Source organism: Neolamprologus multifasciatus, chromosome 2 (genome assembly GCF_963576455.1).
Source record: "Neolamprologus multifasciatus chromosome 2, fNeoMul1.2, whole genome shotgun sequence".
In the NCBI taxonomy this organism is placed as follows: domain Eukaryota; kingdom Metazoa; phylum Chordata; class Actinopteri; order Cichliformes; family Cichlidae; genus Neolamprologus; species Neolamprologus multifasciatus.
The window spans coordinates 29,486,927-29,513,493 of NC_140440.1; the positions used below are offsets into that span (position 1 = coordinate 29,486,927).

General features: G+C 39.4%; 1 long non-coding RNA gene across 2 annotated transcripts; it reads left to right on the forward strand.

Annotated features, from left to right (window-relative positions):
• Positions 1-16,796: 16,796 nt before the first annotated feature.
• LOC146524718 (uncharacterized) lies at positions 16,797-21,406 on the forward strand. Of its 2 annotated transcripts, XR_014875650.1 has the most exons (4): positions 16,797-17,344; positions 18,416-18,643; positions 18,766-20,307; positions 20,756-21,406. It is a non-coding gene; the product is annotated as an uncharacterized LOC146524718 (long non-coding RNA). The 2 variants fall into 2 exon arrangements; XR_014875649.1 differs by having other exon boundaries at positions 18,416-20,307.
• The last annotated feature ends 5,161 nt before the right edge of the window (positions 21,407-26,567 follow it).

Below are 26,567 nucleotides of genomic sequence, written 5' to 3' on the forward strand. Positions count from 1 at the left end.
AAAAAGGGAAATGTACAACAAACTTCTCGGCATTCGGAGCAACATATAATGGCTTCCCGAAAACTTTCTTGCTAACTAAAAACCCAGAGTAACTTTTGTCTACTGCAAAGGATTCTGGGAAACGCAGTTTTCTAATAAAAATACCTGTAAATGCTCCCCTTTAGCAGAAATTTAAATCTATAATTAACAGCTCTCACTAAACATGTGACTAACACTTAAATCACTTACAAAATAACCAAAATGCTGTTATCAAACAATAAACTGCAATAAAGTTACAACACAGGGAGCCAAGGTCGTAGCTTAGGCGCTGTGTGTGAGAAAGAATGTGAATGTTTAGGCTTTTATGATTAGGTGGGGGCCACTAGAGGCTATAAGAGTTTGATCAAGGCTCCACCATTTTGAGATCTGATGCTGTCTGCTGTATGGTGTCCATCTCCCACGCGTGTGTTCATTAAATCATCGTTTGACTTGACCCGGCCGGACCAGTGTGGTTATTTTTGGTTTTCCTCTTGTATCCATCCTCAATATTTGAATCCGTAACAGTTTGCAGTCCTGAATATCATGGCACAAGCAGGATTCACTGCACTGTTAATGTTAGCTATGTTATATTGCTGCTTCTGTTCGGTAGTGTCGAGCCAAACGGACTTTAACGTGTGTTTGAACGAGCTGACGGTTCACTCGTTAAGCTGAAAGAAAGATGCTTTAATCACAGGAGTCACACATGTGTCCACTGTACCATCTGGGAACTCTTCTTGTTTAGCACTCGTAATAACACAAACACTAAATCCTCCTGTTTGTAGCAGTGTATACACCTGAGACTGTCACCTGTCTGTCTGTCCTGCACTCTCTCTCTTATTTTCGCTCTGATTGTGGAATAAAAGTATGAACATGTATTTATAAGTTACACTTGTGTTTGAATCCTGCAGCTTATTACACATTTGATTTCCATGTGTGACAACTGCAAGTGTCCAGAGTGAGGACAGACTGAGGGACCCACTGCTGCACATCATCTGTGAGGCTTTGCACCCCTGATGGTCCACCAGGACAAACTCAGCAGTGTGTGAGGAAGAGGAGGAGGAAGAGTCAGAGCCAGCAGCAGCTGACAGATGGAGAGAATAGACAGACTGTTCCCTGTTTGTGAAGGACTGCTAGAAAAGTTTAGAATAACTAATTGTCTGTCCTGAATCAGTCTTCTTAGGTAATGTTCAAATAATGTTATCATCCCAGTGTTTTCAGTGTGGGAGAAAGTACTCAGGGCCTTCAAGTTACACACTATGAAAGGCAGCAACAAGTTTAATATTCAGAAACTTAAAGTATGTATCAGCAGCAGAATGGAGCTAAAAATAAATGTTTGTTTCAGTTTTATGAAGCTTTGAGTATTTTGGATTAGTAACACTGTGTTTGTTGCATGATATTGCTGTAATTGTTTATATGCTTTATATATTCTGAGGTAAGTTGATCTATAGTGTTACATCATTCTATAAGGATGTTATGTGTTTGTTTACTTTCTGCCCAGTTTGACCCATTTAGCAGAAGTCAGCCTGTTTAAGGCTCTGATATCTATTCTGTATGACATGGTGTGATTTTCTCACCCAATAAAGGAATATTTAATATATCAGTCTACTCTTCATTCTATCAGACACAGTTATCACAGCTCGTACATTTGCTTTTTACACATATGTAAGCACTGAGGCAAATTTAGTAATGCCAACATACTGAAGGAACATTTGTCTCATATATAATACATCTATATATACTGTCAAAGATACTTGAATGTCTTTGAGTGAAGATTTAAGGTGATGGGACATAAATAGCTGCAACTTGAATCTTTACTGAAGCTCAGTATTTGACACAGAGTTCACTCACATGTGCTGTACCAGTGTACCTGCACATGTGATGTGACAATAGAAGTGATTTGATTTGAGAGTTCAAACTCACTGCTGTAATAACTAATAATGATTAGTATAATAACTATAATATTGGCCATATCATATTTACACTGACTTTAGTCTCATGAACAACATTAGCTAATTGGTATTTACTAGCTATTCTTATATGACTGTTCAGTACAGAAATGAAGCCCAACAATCATGTTTTACAGTCCTGTGGTCTCAGCCTCAGATACTTATTAAATCAAACAAAGCTTATGTAGAAACAAACAAATGAACAAAATATGTTCTCCTTCATTTCTGTCAACCACACGTTTCCAGCTATCGTGGTTGCTAGGCAACCTGGGCAGCGCGACGGAGGCTAGACCGTCCCATTTCACAAGCCTCTCACTTCCGGCCTTAGCGGTCTTTGAGTACGCGGCCCTTGAGGACCGTTGAGGCTGCGTACTTTAAGGCTGCAGACCCTGAATTGGGATACAGCCACACTGAACTCTAAATGGTGCAATCTACCCATGCCCACCTCACGTGCCTAGCCCAAGCGGCCGCACCTGCACTAAAGCAATAAAACAAAGCATAAAACGTTAAACAAATTAGTAAAAGAGATCTACATAAAACAAATACACTCCAAGTTACTGTTCTTTATAAAAGCATCACATAACAAACAAACAGCATAAGACAAGACAGCAGCAGCATGGCACAATCCACTCTCTAAAGGGCAATACTAAAATGAGTAGCTTTCCTGAGGAGCTCTGCAGTGCTTAGCTGCCTATAATGCTCTCAGCCCCCTTAGATGGGAAAAGACTGCCAAATGCCTCCGTGTGGTAGTGAAGCACAGCTGTTTCTTATATTCTCTGGCTCTTCTGTGAGCTATGGCGGAGCTTCCTCAGAGAGCGGGTGGGTGAGGAGGAGAGACCCGAGACGGCCACCGAGTGTCAGGTGAAGTGATATTCAGGTAAGAAGTTATGACCTGCAATCGATCTTTTCTTTTCCTTTGAAAACGTGATTAAAATCATGTTCATGTTGTAATGATATTCATATTATAATAGTATAAAATAAAAATAGATACAATTTAAACTATGCATTTTCAAACAATAAAAAGACAGCTGCCCAACGCTCAAATTTACAATTTCACTATTCCTTCAGTCTCACATTCACACACTGGTGGAGGCAAGCCACAGTTGTTGCCACAACTGACCTGGGACAGACTGACAGAAGCGAGGCTGCTATATCGCGCCATCATCAGTAGGCGGTAGGTGAAGAGTCTTGCCCAAGGACACAACGACCAAGACAGACAGAGCTGGGGATCGAACCAGCAACCTCCCAGTTACAAGAATTGTTTACCCACTGACAAACATTTCAAGTTCTACCAAATTAAAAAACAATTTGTGGTAACCTGATTATGATTCATAAAGAATTAACAACACTTCTTGTAATGGTGTTAAAATCAACCCAGCTTTTATTTTCAAATGCAAAAAGTAAAAGAAAATCAGCCAACATACTGGACACATAATTGTTGGCATAATTGTTTATTGTTCAACACAAACAAATATACTGTCACCATTGTTACTGATATAAAGCTTACTGATAATTTGTCCAAATGTAGCGAGTAAAAGCCACCGAGTAACCGCTAAGAGCCCAGAATAAACGGGACAAGAGGGTCAATATCAGTCAGATATGTTTAAATTATTTTAAAAGAACACAAAGGGTTTGCAAAAAAAGCCTAAAACATCAAAATGGAAAAGGTCACTAACGACCACAAGATAGTGTTATTGGTGCAACCTGCCAGCAATGCAACTATCACCTGAGGGCTTGCTCCACCCCGGTGGTCCCAGATGCTCGTTGCTTTAAAAGAAACAAATCCACCCCAAAGAAATACGAGCCCAACAGAACACTTATCGCATGCACTAAGTGTTTTAGTTCAGGCAATAATCGGTGGCACTAAAAATCACTCTTAATAAAAACTTACTCACTGCAAATCCACACAGAGCACCTCTAAAAGACCTACGTCCCCTAAGGTAAGAGCCCAGCTCACGGATTGCACATTGCCCGACTAATATTGCACCAGCCCAATAAAAATAAGAACAAACCCAGCATAAAAAAAAAAAAAAAAGTTTTAAAAGGTGACCCTACTAAAACCAAAAACGCAACAAAACAGGAGGAGGAAAAAACAGTGACAAGTTCACATGTGCAGGAGGCAATACAATATAAATTAGATTGTAGTGCATAAATATACTTTTTTTTAATGTCAAATATATTAAGTTAACATACCTCCAGCAGACAACTGTGTTTGCTGCACACCCGGCTTATCTTGGCTTAGCGTCTAAAATCACTACTAAAAACATAAAATACAATAAACATCAAATACATTTCAACAAATTTTTTAAAAAGCACTAAAAGAAAAACAGCCTGCATCTCGAACCTCTGCTGTAGAGGTTTAAAACAACCGTTTGTGTGGCAGACAATTAAAACTTCTCAGGCTCCTCACCTACTCACACAACCATTGTTCACAGCAGCTCGTCAGTGGAAATGAAGAGCACCTGCTGCTACTTCCTCTTTTATACCCTCCATTGTGTCCCCTGGGTCCTAAAGCCTCCCCAATTACACAAGTAAAGAATGCCCTCTCACAAATGTCATGTGACAACCTCATTGGCTTACAGAATTGTGATGTCACACACATTTAGAATCTTACCACCACTTTGATCCTTTGATCCTAAAACCCTTAAATAGGCGTGAGACGCAACAACTTTTAGTCCGTTATTCGCAGCATTTATGTTTGCAGCATTCAAACGAACGTTCGCCAGAGAAGCCTTTTTTGAATCCTTTTTAGAGTCACTGTTAACAGATTAGAAACATGTCTCCAAGAAAACAGAAAAAAAGAGAAAACGTAAAGCCCAGCGCTCCTCTTTGCAATCGAGAAGACGATACTCAACTGCAGAAGATGTGCTCGGAAGAAATGCGTGAGGAAAATCTCATGAACAATCACAATACGCGGCACCCGCTCCAGCCAGAGTACACCAGTTACGTCTGGGAAAGTTTTTTTAAACAACGAGCGCAGATTATCTTCCTGACAGAGCAATATGAGAGAAGGACCGCTGAAGTAGATAGACTGTTCAGCCAGCTTCTTGAAAAGGAAGATATTCAAAAGGAGAAAGAAATGGAACTCCTAGACATGCGGGGAAGGAACTTTGAGCTCCAAGCAAAGCTTAATAAAATACAAGAAAAACCAACAGAAGAAATCCTCCAACAGAAGAAAAACGAGAAAGACAAGGAAAAAAAGATTCAGGAGCTGAGTGTAAAGCTTGATGAAGCTCTGCAAAAAAATCAAGAACTCCTCCAAGAGAAGAAACAACTGGTCATAAAACTCCAAGGCACTGAGATAAATGAAAAAGTGCTGAAAGGAAGGGTTGAGTTTCTTCAAAAGAAAGCGCAAAAGACCATGAAAAAGGAAGATACGGATTGCAAGCTTCAGGACAGCGAGAAACACAAGGAAGCCTTGCAAATAAAGCTTGATGAAGCGCTGCAAAAAAATCAAGAACTCCTCCAAGAAAAAGAACAAATGGACATAAAGCAGCGCAAACAGCAAGGCATGGAGGAAAAATACAAAGGACTTCAGGCAAAGCTTGATAAAACACTGAACAAAAATAAAGAGTTGCTTCAAGAAAAAAAGCAACTAGAAATGAAACAGAAAGAAATGGACTCCAAGCTTGAAGGCGTGGAGGAAAAATACACCGTGCTGAAAATAAAGCTTGATAAAACAGTGCAAAGAAATAAGGATTTCCGACAAGACAAAGAACAGCATGACACGAAACAGAAAGATCTGGATTGCGAGCTTCAGAACATCAAGAAACACAACCAAGGTTTGCAAGTAATGCTTGATGAAGCTCTGCAAAAAAATAAAGAAATCCTTGAAGAGAAAGAAAAACTGGACATAAACCAGAGAGGCATGCAGGAAAAATACGGAGCGCAGCAGGTAAAGCTTGATGAAACGCTGCACAAATATCAAGAGCTGCTTCAAGACAAAGAACAACGGGAAATAAAGCAGAAAGAAGAAAAACAAATTCTCCAGGACTTTGAGAGGAAACACCAACAGCTGCAAGATCGTTATAACAAACTGAACTCCAAAACAACTGAGCTGGAGGGGGAAAAGAAAAAAGTGCAAAAACAATGCTCAGAGATGCAGAGTAAGCTCAGTGACATGCTGAGAAAAAACACGGAACTGGAGAAACTTTCCAACAAGTTGAAGTGCAAAAACACTGAGGTGCAGATGTTAAAGCAGCAACTAGAGAAAACAAACAAAGACCTGCAGTGTACACTTCAAGAAGTCGAGAGAAGTCAGCAGCTACAAGACACACACAACAAATTACGACAGAGTTATACAGAGATGCACGAGGCAAAGCTTATGCAGGAGGCCAAATGTAAAGAACTGAAAGAAAGGCTCGAAGAAAAACAAGCCAAATTAGAAGAAGTGGAGACAACATGCAGGAAACTTGAGAAGGAAAATACACAAACAATTGATGAGTTAAGGACGCTCATCCTAGAGAAAAAAGTGCTCGTGGAAAAGATCATGGAAAAGAAGAAAAAACGCTTCCGCTTCTTCTGGAGAAAGAGCACTCCTGCTTTTTCTACTTTTTCTACTTTTTCTTCTTCTGATGTGACCCCGTCTTCCTCCTCCACCGCTGCATCGTAATTTTCACCTCCCCTGTCCTCACCTCTCCCTTTCTCTCCTGACACCTCTCCCTCCTCTATTTCCCTTTAACTCCTAACACCCGTCCCATCTCTCCCCCCCCCCCCCCCCCCCTCACCCCCCAACCGGTCCCGGCAGTTGACTGCGCCCTCTAGAGCCTGGTTCTGTCATAGGTTTCTTCCTTTAAAGGGAGTTTTTCCTATCCACTGTCGCACCCAGTGCTTGCTCAGAGGGCATTGTTGGGGTTCTCTTCCCCCCCCACCTCTCCCCTTCACCCTCACCCCCCAACCAGTCCCGACAGATGACTGCGCCCTCTAGAGCCTGGTTCTGTCATAGGTTTCTTCCTTTAAAGGGAGTTTTTCCTATCCACTGTCGCACCCAGTGCTTGCTCAGAGGGCATTGTTGGGGTTCTCCCCCCTCTCTCCCCTTCACCCTCACCCCCCAACCAGTCCCGACAGTTGACTGCGCCCTCTAGAGCCTGATTCTGTCATAGGTTTCTTCCTTTAAAGGGAGTTTTTGCTATCCACTGTCACACCCAGTGCTTGCTCAGAGGGCATTGTTGGGGTTCTCCCTTTCTCCCTTTTTCTATCCCTTTCCTTTACCCTCTTCTTCCCCACCCCTCTTCTATCCCCCCCTTTTCTATTCTCCCCCTTTTCTATTTCCCCCCTTTTCTAATTTCTTAATAATTTAATAATAAACACAATTGGCAACATTTTAAATGTGTCTGATCAACGTCTTCATTCAAGAATATATTGTCTTTCTCATGGAGTCATGTGTATTTTGTGTTTTCCTCGGGCTGGTGATCCCCGCGGTCGTTCAGCCCCGGAGTCCAGAGTTTTAGTGTTTTAATCACATTTAGTGTTAGATTTCAGATCACCACAATAGGATATCCATAATTTAGGATTCAGGCATTTGTTTTAGTTCAATATCGTAATCATTCTATGACTGAGTAGTTTACAGAACCTTCAGTCAGCAGCAATAACTTCTGTTGGAGCTATTTGTTCTTATTTTTTCTTATTTTGAAATTAGTTAAAGTTTGTTGTTAGTTTACTTATATTTTGGGGTTTATTTAGAAGCTTATTTGTAGGTTAATATTTGTTTCAATGTTTTGTTTCTTTGATGTTGCCTTGTTAAATTAGTCAGTAAAAACTGTAGGGCCATTTTGTTTCTATAAATAAAGAGACTGGTATAGGACCAGCATGCACTGGGGTGGGCCTATGGTTTTTTAGCAGAGCAGGAGAAGCAGCAGGAAGTAACAAAAAAATGGATCTTGTTATTGCTTGCCAAACTGGATAAAATAAACCATAAAAACGCGACTTTAAAGTTTGGACAGTGGACTTCTTTTGCCTGCGTACGAAATATTATCTCAGTGCAGCAGTGGCTTGTGGACTTTTAATTGTGGGATGTTTGGTTTGTCAAACAAAAGGAATTGCCACTACAACTTCAATTCATTGACATTTGCAAGCATTCCTTTATACACAGCATTTCAGTCAGGTTGAGGTCTGGACTTCCATGCTGTAGATTTGCTGCTGTGCTTGGGGTCATTATCCTGTTGCATGGCCTAATTTAGGAGAAGCTTTAGCTGTCGGACAGGTGGCCTCACATTTGACTCTAGAAAACTCTGGCATACAGAGGATTTCGTCGACTGCAAGGTGCCTATCTCTTGTAGCTGCAGAACAAGCTTAAATCAAAAAATTATCCACTGCTACGAATCCTGGGATAGGGTGGGCCATGAAGGATACACCCGAACCATCCTCCAAATCCAGGTAAAAGGAGGAGGCATTTGTGGGTCACATTTGGAGCAGCCTTTGTCGCCTGGCTGTGATGTGATCAACTATTAACGGCAGCCTCTGAATCACAAAACAACCACAATGGACCAAAGTGCTGTACAGTACTGAAAATTAAAAAATAAATAAATAAATAAATCTACAATGTGTTGTACAGAAGATTAAATACATAAAAACAAATAGAAAGAAAAACCACAGAAATGAAGGATAAATAAAAAACTGTATACAAATAAATAAACAATAAAAGAAAATCAGCTGGAGTCTATCCCAGCTGTCACCAGGGTGTCAGCTAACACACAGACAACCAGTTGCACTCACATTCATACCTATGGACAATTTAGAGTTTCCACGCAATCACAGGAGAACATGCAAACTCCACACAGAAAGACCCACAATTTCATATCATAAGGTCACCAGTCTCCCAGCAATTCATTTCTCATATATTTGCCCAACAACTTCACAAAAGCTGGAGAATTTATTGCGGGACCATGTACTCTCATGTGCCTCTTCATTTTCTCAACAAATGAAATCATTTCTCTTTTAACACATAAACAGTGTGGATGCTGAAGAGCTTCATCTGTCATGGAGGTGACCAATAACCCAATGGTCACTCTGACAAAGCTCCAGCATTGCTGTGTGGAGTATGGAGAACCTTTAAGAAGGACAATGACTTCTGCAGCTCTCTGTCAATTAGGCCTGTGTGGTAGTGTGGTGGCGCGAATGAGGGATAACCGTAACTAAAATGTTGACAACGCCACCTGGGGGAGGAAGTTACACCCCAGGAAAGATTCCTCTAGCCAATGTAAGTGTTACACTGGCTACCACAGCCCACAGACTCGTTATTAACAGCAGAGGTGAGACAGATGAATTTTACAAATCAAAATTTACTAAGAAGAACTACTAAAAGCATAGAATTGTAAAATCAGAAAGGTACCTAAGGTAGCAGGGTTGAGACGGCAGAATAGTTAATTAAAACACTTTATTAACAACTGATGATTAAAATGACCAGACTCCCTCCCAAGATGCGCTAAAACAATCACAGATTGATAAAAAATAAATAACTAAACAAAATAGTGGAGACCGGCCACTTGAGGAGGCAACCTACAGGGAGGAGTGCCCAAGGGTGCCACCTAGTGATGGCCCGCTTGAAGCTGACGCTCAGGTGCGTGTGTAAAAAAAAACCAACACATTGCTTCAGAAGCACTGCGTCGAAGCTTGATTCGTTTAGCCAGAGTCACGTGATCAGTGACGTCCGAAGCTTCATTTAGAACCTAACTGATTCGGTATCTGATTCAATGGTTTATAAGGAAGTGAATCATTCGCGGGATTTGTGGAGTGTTTTGATGGTGACAGATAGCGAACCACTGATCATTCCACTGAGAGATTTGGAGCCAGCGAGGAATAGAGGAGGTTCTGTTGTGTGGGAGGATTTTGAGTTGATTTTTGTCAATCGGGTGGGTTTTTCAGCTTTGTGTTCTTGTTGTTTGCTTTTGTTTTGTGCATGTTTATTTTATCTGACAACGGGAAAAACTGAAAATGTCAAACATCTGCTTTTCATAATATAAATATCATTAAATAACTTTAGAAAGACTTCTATTTGACTCTTTACATTTAATGTTATAAAAAGATACATTTTATGTTTTAAATAATCTTAAACTGTTAGTCTGCAAAATGTGCAGCAATTTAATTTATTTATTCTCTTTAGGTGATAGTTTGTGGGGCCCAGGTAGACTGTATAACTGCATCTCTACCAGTTTCTCTGCACTCCAGCCTCTTCTGTGCCATGTGAAGGGATTTTCCTTAAGGCAGGAGAAATTATCTAAATATAAAAGGAACAGGTTCGGCCATCGCACAGTGGAACAAATTTTCTTCTTAAATAAAAATGAAAAAGGGTTACCTTAAATGCATCATGTTTTTAATTTGCAAGTTCATAAGCATTTTCCCTTTCCAGTTCACAATCAAATCTACCCCCAGGTCAAAAATATGTATAGGAAAATTTCCTTAATGTAATATTATTTATAAAAATACCCGTCTAGCGATTAACTGCATAAGTACATGGGGGCGGGACCTCACAGCAGAAGCATACTCCATAATGTGTTGTACATTATCATATATATATTATATGTAACGTGGTATTTTTCAATTACTGTATTTACCAACATCAAGACGTCACAAGCAAAGAAAGACCACACAATGGTGCATGTTTAAACAAGGAAAGTTTACTAGACAAAATTATTTATTAAAGAAATAAACAACATTTTTGTCACCCCAAAAAATACATGTTTAAAGCAACACAACGGTGGCCCAATATCAGACAAAATTCCACTCTGTAGAGTGGGCAATCATTACGAAGCAGTTGGTTTTATTTTGTGGATTCAAGCTGCTCTTCATATTTTTGGCCACCAGATGTCACCAGAGAGGACTGTGTTGAAAAGCTTCAATTAATGAACCGTTTTTCAATACAAGCTTCAGTAAGCTTCATTTGGCCATCACTAGTGCCACCAGGGCCCTGTTTCAGAAAGCCGGTTTAGTGCAAACTCTGAGTAAGTATACCCTGAGTTAACGAAAACTCTGGGTTTTCGGTTTCACAAAGCGAGTTTAGATTAATTCTGAGTGAGTTACTATGACGACACACTCCGTGAAGCTAACCTGCCCCCTAGCAGGTTTACTTCAACTAACCCTGACTTTCTCCGCCTCTTTGTCGGAAACCTGACTGTAGGAAGTGTCAGACATGCCAGTAGATGTTGAAGCCCAAATTCTCCGCAGAGCTCTCCGCTGGGAGAGAGTGATTAGAGCACGTTTGGACATTTTATCATTTCCTGTTGATTTTCTGTGTGAACGTTACCGTTTTTCAGCACAATCTATAATTTATCTGAATAACATCCTCAGGCCTAATATTGCTCATGTGACACATCGCGGACATTCTCTCAGTTCTGTACATATTATTTGTATTGCACTTCGTTTTTTTGCAAACGGGAGCTTTCTGTATAATATTGGTGACGCTGATTGTGCGTGCGCACAATTAATTCTGAACCAAGCCAGTTATTCATTAAATGACTGTTCAGTACAGAAGTGAAGCCCAATAATCATGATTTCACAGTCACAAATGAACAAAAGATTTTGTCCTTCATTTCTGTCAAACAAAGCTGTATGAAACGTTGCCTAGCGACCGGGTTGCCTAGCGACCGGGTTGCCTAGCGACCGGGTTGCCTAGCGACCGCCTAGCAACCAGGTTGCCTAGCGACCGGGTTGCCTAGCGACCGCCTAGCAACCAGGTTGCCTAGCAACCGCATAGCAGCCGGGTTGCCTAGCAGTCGGGTTGCCTAGCAATGGAGGCTAGACGTCCCATTTCACAAGCCTCTCACTTCAGCCTTAGTGGTCTTTGAGTACACTGTAAACCCGAATAAGTTACCAGAACTCAAAAAAATTGAGGCAATCGATTACCTCAATTTTTTAAAGTTGATCAACTCAAAAGTCAAATTTTTCCAGAACACAAAAGTTTGGATTACATGGTACTTGTATCTTTTGAAAATGGTCAACTCAAATATTTGCAGTTAATATGACTGAAAGTTTCAAGTTTACAAATTCAAAGGAATAAGTTCACAGAACTTATAAAAAATAAGTACACAACCACAACATTTTTTATGTTAACAACACTCAAATGTTTATTAGTTTGTGTTGTCATTATTTTAAGTACACGTTAGTCAAATATGTTGATTACTTGATACTTAAAAACATGTGACCCAAAACTTAAAATTTTTGAGGCAATTGATTGCCTCAATTACACTGAGTATCGGTAACTTAATATGCAAAAGTCATAAACATCTGCCATTGAACAGTATCTTGCCTGCTCCCTTTTAGCACATTATGTTGAAATTAAATACATTTTTTAAAAAAATATTAAATAAATTAAAAATAATTAACAAAAACATTTATAAATTAAAATAAGTAGACCAAAAATTGTTTAGTCAGGAAAACTGTCAGAGTAATAAAAAATAATGCCCTTCGTCGCCTCCTATGCTTGCTGGGCGGGCAGACCATCCACGGTGACCCTGGCGGTCTCGCTATCTCCCCCAGGATGTTGTGTGTTCGTTGATAGTTACCAGAGATAGACAAACTATATTTGAAACCTAGGTCAATTAGGTTCTGGCGACTGTAAGAGATGGCGGCGTTGCAAACATTCAAAAATATACACAGTAAAAGTAAAAACAAGGACCAAACTGGAGAGCTAAGAGCCGCTGCACCCGAGCGCGCCGCCATCTTGCTAAATGAGTAAGAAGTAAACTGAGCGCATTTCTTGGACAGAGATTCACTTTTAATGTGTATGTATAATACAATACAGATATATAAAAATACACTCCAAAAATAGAGTCCTTGAAATGTACAAATCTAGAAAATATTGATAAAAAATTATAAAAATGGAGGCAACTTTGCCTATGTGTCATGATTCTGGGTCTTTTGACCCAGCGTTTTAAGTTTGAGTTTATTTTGTTCATTAGGTTATCTAAGTTCATTTGTTTATTAGATTGCCCTTGTGTGTCCAACCCCTGTTAAGTCTCCCTTGTCCTTCATGTGCTTCATGTCTGTGTTTCTTATGTTGTCATGTTTGCGTTTCATTATGTTTCCCATTTTATTTTGAAAGAGGTCCTGTGTTCCTGCATTTTTTTTTTACTCTTCCCCTGTGGCGTTGTTATGTTCATGTTGTGTCTACTGTGCCTTTCTGTTCCATGTTTCAGGTCCCTATGTTCTGTCTCCCCAGTCTGTTAAGTTTACATGTCTTGTGTTCCGTCAGTGTGTTTCCTGTTTTACTTTCACAGTCTGTCCTATGTTAATGTTTCTAGTTTTGCTTCCCTTGTCTCGTCCTGCCTAATTACTCCCAGCTGTGCTCTCCTCCTGTGGCTCATTCCCCCTCGTTATCCCTCAGTGTATTTAAGCCCCATGTTTCTCTTTGTCAGTGTTGCGTCCTCCCTCATAGCTGTGTGATTTTTCCCTCTGGCGCCTTGTGCTTTAGTTTTCCTGGTTTAGTTTTGTATTGTTTTTCGTGTCCCACTCCACGCCAGCAATAAAGCTGAGTTTACTTTTTGTCTCTGCGAGTTTGCGTTTGGGTCCTACTCTTGCCTGCACACAGCCGTATTGTGACACTATGGTACAATGTACACAGTGTATGAAAAGATCTTTACTGCAGATACTACTATGGCTCTGCAGATTTTTTTCTTTTATTTTAACCTATGTTGCCTCACCTTGAGGTTGGCAAATCAGTTTTGGTGAACTATCTCAAGCATTTTAACAGTTTCTGTTGTGCCTGTCACTATTCCCTGTCTGTTTTCTTACCTGGTTCTTCCTGACCTTGTACTTTCTCCTCACGTTCCCCTCTTTCCTCCTCTCTCCCTCTTTGGACTGACAATCATACACAAATAGATTGTATTCAATTAGATGAAAAAATTACATTAATATGAAAAAAATATATTATTAAGATCACTAATAAAAAAAAGTCCTCTTACAGTTTACTTTCAACCAAAAGGCAAATAACCAAACCACATGAACATCTAATAAAAGATATAAATATTGAAACACTGATCCAACATTATCCTTTATTGACGGATCATTTGTTCTTACACTTTTACCTGAATGTTGTTCCTGGGTTTAATATCGGCACATGCACATATGACAAAATAACCAACTTCTCTCATTCCATTTCAAACAGGACAGTGGCAACAACAGTAGGCTACGGACAATTTTAAGTTTTAGATTTTAAATAGGCTGCATAAATTTCAATGGGAGCAACAGGACGGTCAAATGTTGCTGATTTTACTACAGAGCAGGACGGATTGTAGGGTAGCAAACATCGTCGGAAAACACGTTTTCAACACTGCAGGTTACCTGGGTGTAATGTTTCTCAGCTAAAAGGAAACATGGTCTGACACCTACCTAAATATATAAAGAGCAACTGAAGGTTAAATGCAGTTAACATGTCCTGTTTTAAGCCAGGCACTTACACCTCCGCTCCGCTGCGTCTAAGCTACCTTCGCTCTGGCAGCAAGGGGCTAGAGCCAGAGTAGGGGAGAGGCGTGTGACAGCAAAGAAATGATTGCTCAAATATAAGTTACCTTACTTTTTCTATGAAGTTTATATGTTTGTAAAAAATAAAGTAAATCATCTGCTCTAAACAGGTTTAAATAGACTCAAGTTTCCTTTTATAATTTTCTTGAAAACATGTTTTTGGGGTGTTCTGCAAAACTGAGTTTCCTCAGTTACCCACTTTTTCACTTCACTTAAAAAAACTTGCAGATCTGGCATATTGATCTCAGGTTTGATAGCGTATCTGTGGACAGTCAGCTTAAAGAAGAATTTGCAAAGTTCATTGTATTTATTTAAGATAATTTTTGACAGTCACAGCTGTGGCACATAAATTATTTTTATAAGACATTTATCACAGACTATAGACTGACAGGACTACGAGAAACACCTTTTAGTTATTGTTCCTTTTTAGTCGTCTAAAAAAATGTTAATATAAAAGCATAGGTTTATCTGTTTTAAAGACACAGATAATTTAAGACACAATTACACAAGTATATTTCAAGAAGACATTGTAAGCAACCATTTAGGGGCTGTCGTTTCACATGTTGCTCCTCCTATCAAGCGTTAGAGTCACCTTCCAGGTTTCCAGGTCACTTACTCAGTATATGTACTTGGACTGTACAATACATTACATTACAATGCATTAAAAATCTTTATTTCTAGACATATAGCACTGACTGGAGTTCATAATTTGAAGCATTAAAAGTCGGATTCTGTAACAAAAAAATAAATGATTGTGATTGTTGATTTCTTGCTAGTTATTAACTTTTACCATTGCATTTACCATCATTGCAGCTTCTGATGATTTCTTTGATTTTAATATTTGTCCAGAGCTTCATCTATAATAACTGTAAGGTTAACAGTACTCTTGTCTGAATTATCTCTGTGTTTATGTGTGTGTGAGGGAAGACTCTCTAACAGAGTCCCAAAAGTCCAACACATGTTATCCTGTTTTTAGAGACATAATTTGTGCAGCATATACAGAATCTAACCAAACATTAAAGGATTATTCAGCCTTCTAATCTCTCTAATTTATTGTGTTTTACAATGATGGACATGGTCGTCCATACAGAAGATAATCAGTATTAAGACATCAGTCACAGCTGAATTTCTTTTTAATCTTGCATTAGTCCCACTTGTCCAGCAGATGTCCTTGTTATGTCTTCTGCACATCTTGCTTGTTTGTACGTCTCAACCATGCTTTGACCAGATCATTCAGCCTTCCTTCTTTTATTTAAAACTATGAACCATTTAATCCAGTAGACCATGTAGTGGCGTTATTGCAGCCTTCAACTTGTCATTTTCAGATGGTTGTTTGTTCTGCTTTTTTTCCCCCTTTAGCTTGTGTCACTTTGTGGCTGTATCTTCATCTCCCTGTTTTAATTTTGATGCTGTTTGCAGTCATTAAAATCTCCTTTTTGTTTTTTTGTTTTTTTTAATTTTTTTTTTAATCTAACATTTCCAGCTCTAAATGTTAACTAGAAAAGATTAATAATTAGGCAGAACCCCTTGAAACTCACTTAAAAGTATGTGAAGACAAGATTCCCCCTGGTGAAGAAAAAACAAAACGAAAAAACAAACAAAAAACAACAACAATTAGGGAACAGTAAAATCCAATCTCTACAGCCTTAAACAACAAATAATAGTAATAAAATAATATCTAAACCACAGAGAGGAGTATACACTAGAGCAGGAGTGTCGAACTCCAGACCTCGAGGGCCGGTGTCCTGCAAGTTTTAAATATCACCCAAGGTCAACACACCTGAAACAAATGATTAGTTCATTATCAGGCTTCTGGAGAACTTCAAGACATGTTGGCTGTATCCCAATTCAGGGTCTGCAGCCTTAAAGTACGCAGCCTTAACGGTCCACAAGTGCTGCGTACTCAAAGACCACTAAGGCCGGAAGTGAGAGGCTTGTGAAATGGGACGTCTAGCCTCCGTTGCTAGGCAACCCGATTGCTAGGCAACCCGGTTGCTAGGCAGTTGCTAGGCAACCTGGTTGCTAGGCGGTTGCTAGGCTAGGCGGTTGCCAGGCAACCCGGTCGCTAGGCAACCCGGTTGCTAGGCAACGTTTCATACAGCTTTGTTTGACAGAAATGAAGGACAAAATCTTTTGTTCATTTGTGACTGTGAAATCATGATTATTGGGCTTCACTTCTGTACTGAACAGTCATTTAATGAATAACTGGCTTGGTTCAGAATTAATTGTGCGTGCGTACACTGTAAACCCGAATGTTCAAAGTAATTAAATAGATTAAGTAGTGTATACTCAAAGTCTTTAAAAAGTTCTGTTAACTTAAATATGTCAAGTTCGTGTAACATGTTCTTCTTTTTGAGTAAATGAAACGAATAATTTTTGATTGAATTGAACTATTTCTATATTAAGTAAGCATCACTTAAAATCATAACTTAAGCACAACGTAACACAGTTAAGTTAGGACATATAAGAATGGTAAAGTTCTGTTAGTTTTGTTGTTTCAAGTAGGTAGGATTTAATAATAAAGTTAATTTATGTAGCACATGCTAAAATACAATAAAATCTCAAAGTGTTTCACCAAATAAGTAAAATCAAATAGTCTTAAATGCATTAGTGGAAGACAAAATGTATTTATTTTAATATTCATTGTCTTATCAATGTATCCTATATATATTTTTTAATTTTTTCCGTAAGTGTTGAGCAGCTGCAGGAATCAATTTTTATTCCGAGTTAATCTCTGATTCACCCTCCGAAGCGGAAGGCGGCGCTAATGAGCATTATACACTGATCGTTTACCGCTATTTGGAAAAAAATACGAAACACAGAAGTAGTAAAGGTATATGGGCGGGAAACAGCACCAAAGAGGCAACACGGACGACTGGAGAAAGTTGGACCTAACGGCAGCAACTAGCATCACTGGACTTACAGTAAGTTTTCAATGTTGATATTAGTTTATTGTTAAAATACAAATATTTAGTTGTATTTTGGGTGCGTGTCGAAAAGAATAGCAGAAATGTCCGGTCGGTGTTTTTTATGTGCTTTGCTGCTCTCCCCGAAGGAAACTTTGCGCTTGCAGAGCTAGCATTAAGTTGTTGTAATGAGGGTCGCAGGCTGTTTAAAAAGTTAGATACTACTTGTTCTAGAGGTGGCGCCCGGTGGCCTAGTATGAAACAAAGTGTTTTAATCTCTCTAAATTTTGAAACCCCCTCTCATGACTCAGAATAGTTGGGTCCAAACAAGCCCGTTGTCCCTGCAGTTACACAGCAGAGATACCTGTCTGCAGTGAGAGTGCTTTCAAGCCACTATATTTTAAACTATATGTGCGAATAAGTGGTGCAGGTGTATTAGGCGTTTGAGCGACGGTCTCGATAGGTGTTTTTTTACATATATATCAGTCACTTTACGCAGTAGAATGATCGGGAAACTCATCCTTCTAATACACCTGCTCTGACGAGCCACATTGTTCACAAGCCAGAGTTAGAGGGCCAATGAAAGAGCACTGCACACGCATCGTCTCCTCTCACTTTGCCTAATTAGTGGAATCACTTGTCAATCAACTTCTGCCAACCAATTGGCACTCTTGGATCACTAAGGTCCTAAAAAACAAACCTGTCAATCAAAACAACCAGAATCGTTTGGAGAGAGAAGCAGTGATGAGGAGCCTGACATTTTTGACATTAACTGTGTATGCACATTAAATAATTTCAAATAACATATGTTTGGGGGAACCTCTCATCAGTAAGGCTTTAGTTTGTAGAAATGGCGTTGTTGTTGATTTAACCATGCCGTTAAAGTTCAAGTGCTGCTGCTTGTCTTCAGTATTGTAATATTTGCTCGATGGCTTTAGTATCTTGACTAGAGATGCATTCACACTTTGGGGATTAAATGAAAAAATCATTAACAGGGAAAAATTATAAATGGAAGTATTTATAATTTGTCACCGTTTGGATGCTTTTTAATTGTTCATCAGTTTATGCCTTTGGATCTCTCTGTTCCAGCTTCAAGAATTAAGACCGAGTCAAGGAAGAGAACTGGGGATGTGATCAAGCCTTGACCAGTTGAGGCAAGCAATTGTTGAAGAAGTCAAGAAGGCTGAGAAGAACCTGCCCCTCATTAGAAAGGTGATGGAGACCACATTTCCCCTGCACAGACAAACCATAGTGATGTCCTGTCCACCACTGAAGGAGCTCTTGGACCTCTGGCCTGCTCTAAAAATGGAGTCTGAGGTAATATGGATCAGCTCTCTTTAAAATGAAAATTGTAATTCTTACTCATGTGGCAGCTTTTTGCTGCTTTATAAAGGTGTGCGAGATTCTTCAAATTGAACTGTATTGTCCTTCTGCTGTAGTTGTATTCAGAGTTTCATTACAAATCAGAACCTGCCCAATACATTCTACGCTGGACTTGACCGCCATCTTCCTCGACTGATGACCTTATTCAGACAGAATGCATCAAAAACTGGGAAGACAGCAGATGCCCTGGCTGAAATTCTAAGAATTCACGATGAACAGGTAATAATAGATTGTTACACATTTCATAGGTTGAACCAGTGGAACATTGGACAGGTTCAATGATTTAAATGAGCTTTTTGAATTTTGCTATTAGTCCACTTTGAGTTTGCTATTTGTCTGACTGTATTAAAGATGTGAACAGGTTATTTGTGGACATGTGTTCTGATTTGACTGTTGTTGTTGTTGTTGAGTAAACTCACCAGTAGGGATGGGTACCGGTATCCGGTGCCACGATGGCACCGGTTCTGACATAAACGGTAGTAACCAGACCGAAAAGCAGCGCACATTTCGGTGCTTTATTTCGGTGCTTTTTTTTTCCTGAGATGTGATACACTTTGAATTCTAGCCAATCATTTTACGGTTCCGGGGATAGTAGGCGGGTCCAGGTACGTACGTTCTTTTAGAGCAGAGCTACAGATTAAAAATGCCCAAGGCGAAGCGGTCAAAAGTCTTGCTGTACTTCACAGCAAAAGATGCAAACTCAGCAGCCTGCAACAAGTGCTTTAAGGTGATACTGTGGAAAGGAGGTAACACCTGAAATCCGATGAAACACCTGGCGACGCATAGCGTTTTTTTTAAAAGCCGAAAAATGCGCCGTATTTGATAGCTTGCTGCGAGACCTCACACCGAGCGCATCTACTGCAGGTGTGGTGCCTGTTATCGGACGAAGAGTTAGCAACATCCCCCAAAAAGCTGAAGAGTAGAGTCCTGGCCCCTAGCCCTGCCAGTGTAGCAGAAATGATGAGGATGATGATGGCAGCAGCAGCCGTTCTTCTCTGCGTGAGTAGCTTAATGTTGTTCGTGTATAATTTACGTTGAGTAGGCTAACCACGTTATTACATTAATGTATGTAAGGTGAACTAGCAAACATCATCATAGCTACATGCGGCTGTCTTCTTTGATGGCAGATACTCCCTTCACCCTGGCCAAAAAGGCTAAAATGACCAAATAAAAAGTGGGAAACAGTTAAACATGAGAGGTTTTTGGACAAAGTTTTTGTTTTTTCCATTGTTTAAGCACTGCTTCCAGCCAAGAGTGATACCATATTTGCCCTATAGCTGCAGAAAAGGCTAACGTTGTTATCTTTTTACAAAAAAAACAGCTGAACATGAGAGGTTTTTGGACCAATTTTGTGTTCTCCATTCTTTAAGCACCGGTTTGAGCACCGTTTAAGCACCGGCACCGTTTCAAAAGTACCGGTTTGGCACCGGTATCAGATAAAACCTAAACGATACCCATCCCTACTCACCAGTATATACAATTCTGTTTTTATCTGGCAATAGGAAATCCATGATATCCACACCAAACACACTACCGTTCTCCACGCCCTTCCTGTCTATCTGCGTGAGGATGTCTCTGGATTTTTCAGAACCTGCACTGTGAGTGTCCTTAAGTATCTAACAGATACTACTGTGTATATAAACAGTGCATCAAAGTACAAACATGTATTTGGATGCACTGTTTGGACTTACCTTTGTTTAGTCTACCCATACGGTTTCCATGTATGGTCTTTTCTGTCTCCTCACTACGAATGAACTGAATTGGTGTTTTGTTGAAAGTGATAAGATGTTTAGTAAAACATTTTCCTGTGTATTTCCTTTAGCTTAGTTTCAGTCTATCTCACACCACTTGATTCTCTGGTGAATTAGCTGATTTATGTGTGCAGAACATGGATCTTCTGTTTTTCACCTCTTACAGTGAGACCCAGGTCTCCCTTGTAGAAGAGGTATTGGATCTCAACGGGAGTTGGTAAAATGAGAAATTATATGTCGTTTGTTTTATTTCTTGGGTTAGATTGTGATTAGTATCTCTTTTTCATTCATTCAGGACGAATCTGATGAGTTGGAGCTTGATGGTGTTGAAGTGGCCCTCTTCACTGTCATCAGTGACCATGACACGACAAGTCCAGTTCACTACCAACCTGTGAAAATCTCTGTCGTCATTGAAAGTGATGCCGTGGTCAGTCTCCCCAGATTTGGTGAAGCCTTCCTGGTAATGTTTGGACTGATCTATGCACTTCACCTCAGCTACCTCAAAGCCCTGACCAACACTTTAGAATTTACTCAAAAGATTTTACTTGGTCTAAAAAGTGGTAAACTGTCACCCAGGTTACAGACCCTCAAGAATGACTTGGTTATGTAGGAACTCATCTGAAAGAAGGATGCAGGGTGAAGCATTATAAAAGGCTAGTTCAAAGTTCTCTCCTTTTATCTAAATAATGCCTCAAAACGTTATTGCATTACTCTACAGGTGTTCAGCCAGTAGGTCCAAACTATACAACGTGCCTTTGTTCTCATTAACATAATGCAAAGCAACACTAATGTTTTGTATTTGTATGTTTTAATGTTTTTCGTAATACTATTTCTAAAACATTGTGGGCTGCGCAAGATGACCTAAATTTCACTGTTTGATACTGGTTAATGTAAAACAAATAGCATTGTAATTCACTCAAATTGCTGCCCTGTTGCCTTATCGAGATATTAGCCAGAGAGCCAAAAGCACATTTTGATATTATTTATTATTATTTGGCATTATTTTTTATTACTCTGACAGTTTTCCTGACTAAACAATTTTTGGTCTACTTATTTTAATTTATAAATGTTTTTGTTAATTATTTTTAATTTATTTAATATTTTTTTTAAAAATGTATTTAATTTCAACATAATGTGCTAAAAGGGAGCAGGCAAGATACTGTTCAATGGCAGATGTTTATGACTTTTGCATATTAAGTTACCGATACTCAGTGTAATTGAGGCAATCAATTGCCTCAAAAATTTTAAGTTTTGGGTCACATGTTTTTAAGTATCAAGTAATCAACATATTTGACTAACGTGTACTTAAAATAATGACAACACAAACTAATAAACATTTGAGTGTTGTTAACATAAAAATGTCGTGGTTGTGTACTTATTTTTTATAAGTTCTGTGAACTTATTCCTTTGAATTTGTAAACTTGAAACTTTCAGTCATATTAACTGCAAATATTTGAGTTAACCATTCTCAAAAGATACAAGTACCATGTAATCCAAACTTTTGTGTTCTGGAAAAATTTGACTTTTGAGTTGATCAACTTTAAAAAATTGAGGTAATCGATTGCCTCAATTTTTTTGAGTTCTGGTAACTTATTCGGGTTTACAGTGTACTCAAAGACCACTAAGGCTGAAGTGAGAGGCTTGTGAAATGGGACGTCTAGCCTCCATTGCTAGGCAACCCGATTGCTAGGCAACCTGGTTGCTATGCGGTTGCTAGGCAACCTGGTTGCTAGGCGGTTGCTAGGCAACCTGGTTGCTAGGCGGTCGCTAGGCAACCCGGTCGCTAGGCAACCCGTTCGCTAGGCAACCCGTTCGCTAGGCAACCCGTTCGCTAGGCAACCCGGTTGCTAGGCAACGTTTCATACAGCTTTGTTTGACAGAAATGAAGGACAAAATCTTTTGTTCATTTGTGACTGTGAAATCATGATTATTGGGCTTCACTTCTGTACTGAACAGTCATTTAATGAATAACTGGCTTGGTTCAGAATTAATTGTGCGCACGCACAATCAGCGTCACCAATATTATACAGAAAGCTCCCGTTTGCAAAAAAACGAAGTGCAATACAAATAATATGTACAGAACTGAGAGAATGTCCGCGATGTGTCACATGAGCAATATTAGGCCTGAGGATGTTATTCAGATAAATTATAGATTGTGCTGAAAAACGATAACGTTCACACAGCAAATCAACAGGAAATGATAAAATGTCCAAACGTGCTCTAATCACTCTCTCCCGGCGGAGAGCTCTGCGGAGAATTTGGGCTTCAACATCTACTGGCATGTCTGACACTTCCTACAGTCAGGTTTCCGACAAAGAGGCGGAGAAAGTCAGGGTTAGTTGAAGTAAACCTGCTAGGGGGCAGGTTAGCTTCACGGAGTGTGTCGTCATAGTAACTCACTCAGAATTAATCTAAACTCGCTTTGTGAAACCGAAAACCCAGAGTTTTCGTTAACTCAGGGTATACTTACTCAGAGTTTGCACTAAACCGGCTTTCTGAAACAGGGCCCTGGTGGCACTAGTGATGGCCAAATGAAGCTTACTGAAGCTTGTATTGAAAAACGGTTCATTAATTGAAGCTTTTCAACACAGTCCTCTCTGGTGACATCTGGTGGCCAAAAATATGAAGAGCAGCTTGAATCCACAAAATAAAACCAACTGCTTCGTAATGATTGCCCACTCTACAGAGTGGAATTTTGTCTGATATTGGGCCACCGTTGTGTTGCTTTAAACATGTATTTTTTGGGGTGACAGAAATGTTGTTTATTTCTTTAATAAATAATTTTGTCTAGTAAACTTTCCTTGTTTAAACATGCACCATTGTGTGGTCTTTCTTTGCTTGTGACGTCTTGATGTTGGTAAATACAGTAATTGAAAAATACCACGTTACATATAATATACATATGATAATGTACAACACATTATGGAGTATGCTTCTGCTGTGAGGTCCCGCCTCCATGTACCTATGCAGTTAATCGCTAGACGGGTATTTTTATATATAATATTACATTAAGGAAATTTTCCTATACATATTTTTGACCTGGGGGTAGATTTGATTGTGAACTGGAAAGGGAAAATGCTTAGGAACTTGCAAATTAAAAACATGATGCATTTAAGGTAACCCTTTTTCATTTTTATTTAAGAAGAAAATTTGTTCCACTGTGTGATGACCGAACCTGTTCCTTTTATATTTAGATAATTTCTCCTGCCTTAAGGAAAATCCCTTCACATGGCACAGAAGAGGCTGGAGTGCAGAGAAACTGGTAGAGATGCAGATATACAGTCTACCTGGGCCCCACAAACTATCAGCTAAAGAGAATAAATAAATTAAATTGCTGCACATTTTGCAGACTAACAGTTTAAGATTATTTAAAACATAAAATGTATTTTTTTTATAACATTAAATGTAAAGAGTCAAATAGAAGTCTTTCTAAAGTTATTTAATGATATTTATATTATGAAAAGCAGATTTTTGACATTTTCAGTTTTTCCCGTTGTCAGATAAAATAAACATGCACAAAACAAAAGCAAACAACAAGAACACAAAGCTGGAAAACCCACCCGATTGACAAAAATCAACTCAAAATCCTCCCACACAACAGAACCTCCTCTATTGCTCGCTGGCTCCAAATCTCTCAGTGGAATGATCAGTGGTTCGCTATCTGTCACCATCAAAACACTCCACAAATCCCGCGAATGATTCACTTCCTTATAAACCATTGAATCAGATACCGAATCAGTTAGGTTCTAAATGAAGCTTCGGACGTCACTGATCATGTGACTCTGGCTAAACGAATCAAGCTTCGACGCAGTGCTTTTGAAGCAGTGTGTTGGTTTTTTTGACACACGCACCTGAGCGTCAGCTTCAAGTGGGCCATCACTAGGTGGCACCCTTGGGCACTCCTCCCTGTAGGTTGCCTCCTCAAGTGGCCGGTCTCCACTATTTTGTTTAGTTATTTATTTTTTATCAATCTGTGATTGTTTTAGGGCATCTTGGGAGGGAGTCTGGTCATTTTAATCATCAGTTGTTAGTAAAGTGTTTTAATTAACTATTCTGCCGTCTCAACCCTGCTACCTTAGGTACCTTTCTGATTTTACAATTCTATGCTTTTAGTAGTTCTTCTTAGTAAATTTTGATTTGTAAAATTCATCTGTCTCACCTCTGCTGTTAATAACGAGTCTGTGGGCTGTGGTAGCCAGTGTAACACTTACATTGGCTAGAGGAATCTTTCCTGGGGTGTAACTTCCTCCCCCAGGTGGCGTTGTCAACATTTTAGTTATGGTTATCCCTCATTCGCGCCACCACACTACCACACAGGCCTAATTGGCAGAGAGCTGCAGAGGTCATTGTCCTTCTTAAAGGTTCTCCATACTCCACACAGCAATGCTGGAGCTTTGTCAGAGTGACCATTGGGTTATTGGTCACCTCCATGACGGATGAAGCTCTTCAGCATCCACACTGTTTATGTGTTAAAATAGAAATGATTTCATTTGTTGAGAAAATGAAGAGGCACATGAGAGTACATGGTCCCGCAATAAATTCTCCAGCTTTTGTGAAGTTGTTGGACAAATATATGAGAAATGAATTGCTGGGAGACTGGTGACCTTATGGTATGAAATTGTGGGTCTTTCTGTGTGGAGTTTGCATGTTCTCCTGTGATTGCGTGGAAACTCTAAATTGTCCATAGGTATGAATGTGAGTGCAACTGGTTGTCTGTGTGTTAGCTGATACCCTGGTGACAGCTGGGATAGACTCCAGCTGATTTTCTTTTATTGTTTATTTATTTGTATACAGTTTTTTATTTATCCTTCATTTCTGTGGTTTTTCTTTCTATTTGTTTTTATGTATTTAATCTTCTGTACGGCACTTTGTAGATTTTTTTTTTTAACTTTCAGTACTGTACAGCACTTTGGTCCATTGTGGTTGTTTTGTGATTCAGAGGCTGCCTTTAATAGCCGATTACATCACAGCCAGGTGACAAAGGCTGCTCCAAATGTGACCCACAAATGCCTCCTCCTTTTACCTGGATTTGAAGGATGGTTCGGGTGTATCCTTCATGGCCCAGCCTATCCCAGGATTCATAGCAGTGGATAATTTTTTGATTTAAGCTTGTTCTGCAGCTACAAGAGATAGGCACCTTGCAGTCGACGAAATCCTCTGTATGCCAGAGTCAAATCAGGTGAGGTGATCAGCTCTGTGCAGGTTAATAAGTCCACTCCTGTTATACAAAGACAAACATAAAGTGCAACCACATATAAGAGATCAGAGCAGGCAAACAAATATCTGACCATGGATAAGGTTAATGGAAGCACAACATCAAATTATTAAAAAAAGATTTCTAAAAATATTAGAAATTTGTTACGATCATGGCAGTAACTACCTTTAAAATGCATGATTTTTTAAATAGACACAAAATAATTGACCAAAATAACTGATTTAACTAATTAGACTAAGCAGCCCTAATGTTTGCATAAATGCAGGTCCAGGTGAGCTGTAAGTATACTGCAGTCATCCTCTAATTCAGGGGGATATAATGACAATTTCAACAGGGCCCGTGGGATCATGACAGCATTGGGTGCAGTGCCATAACCAACTTCTTTAAGGCGTCAACAGTTTGTTCTATGCAGATTTGTCCTATCTAATTGTCGGTGAGGTTGAAAAGGGGAAGAGACACATTTAAAAACATGACATTCAAAAACAAGACCGCTCAGCGTCATTTTACTCACATAAAAGCTCCTGATTTGTTACTGCTCATGAAGTTATTCTTTATTTACTTACCAGTAGCTCCCAGTCAAAAACTTTCAATGAACCGGAGAGCTCGAAATGAATTAAATAGGAAGTGCGACTTCCGGATAAAATAAACGTCTAACATAACAACTCCTGTGTTCTTGTTTACTCCAAGATAATATTGTCTGGATGCTTTTCTATGAAACCAAATAAGGACAAACGTTTTAAATGGCTTGTTTACCTGTCGTTTCCGAGGTAGGCGAAGAAGAAGCCAAACCAGCCAAAGGTGGTTTCTTCCTCTTTTCCCACGAACGGAAAATTTGCTTCTTATCACCACCTAGCGGCAAAGAGTGTAAATAATAATAACGTTGTCAGTAAGA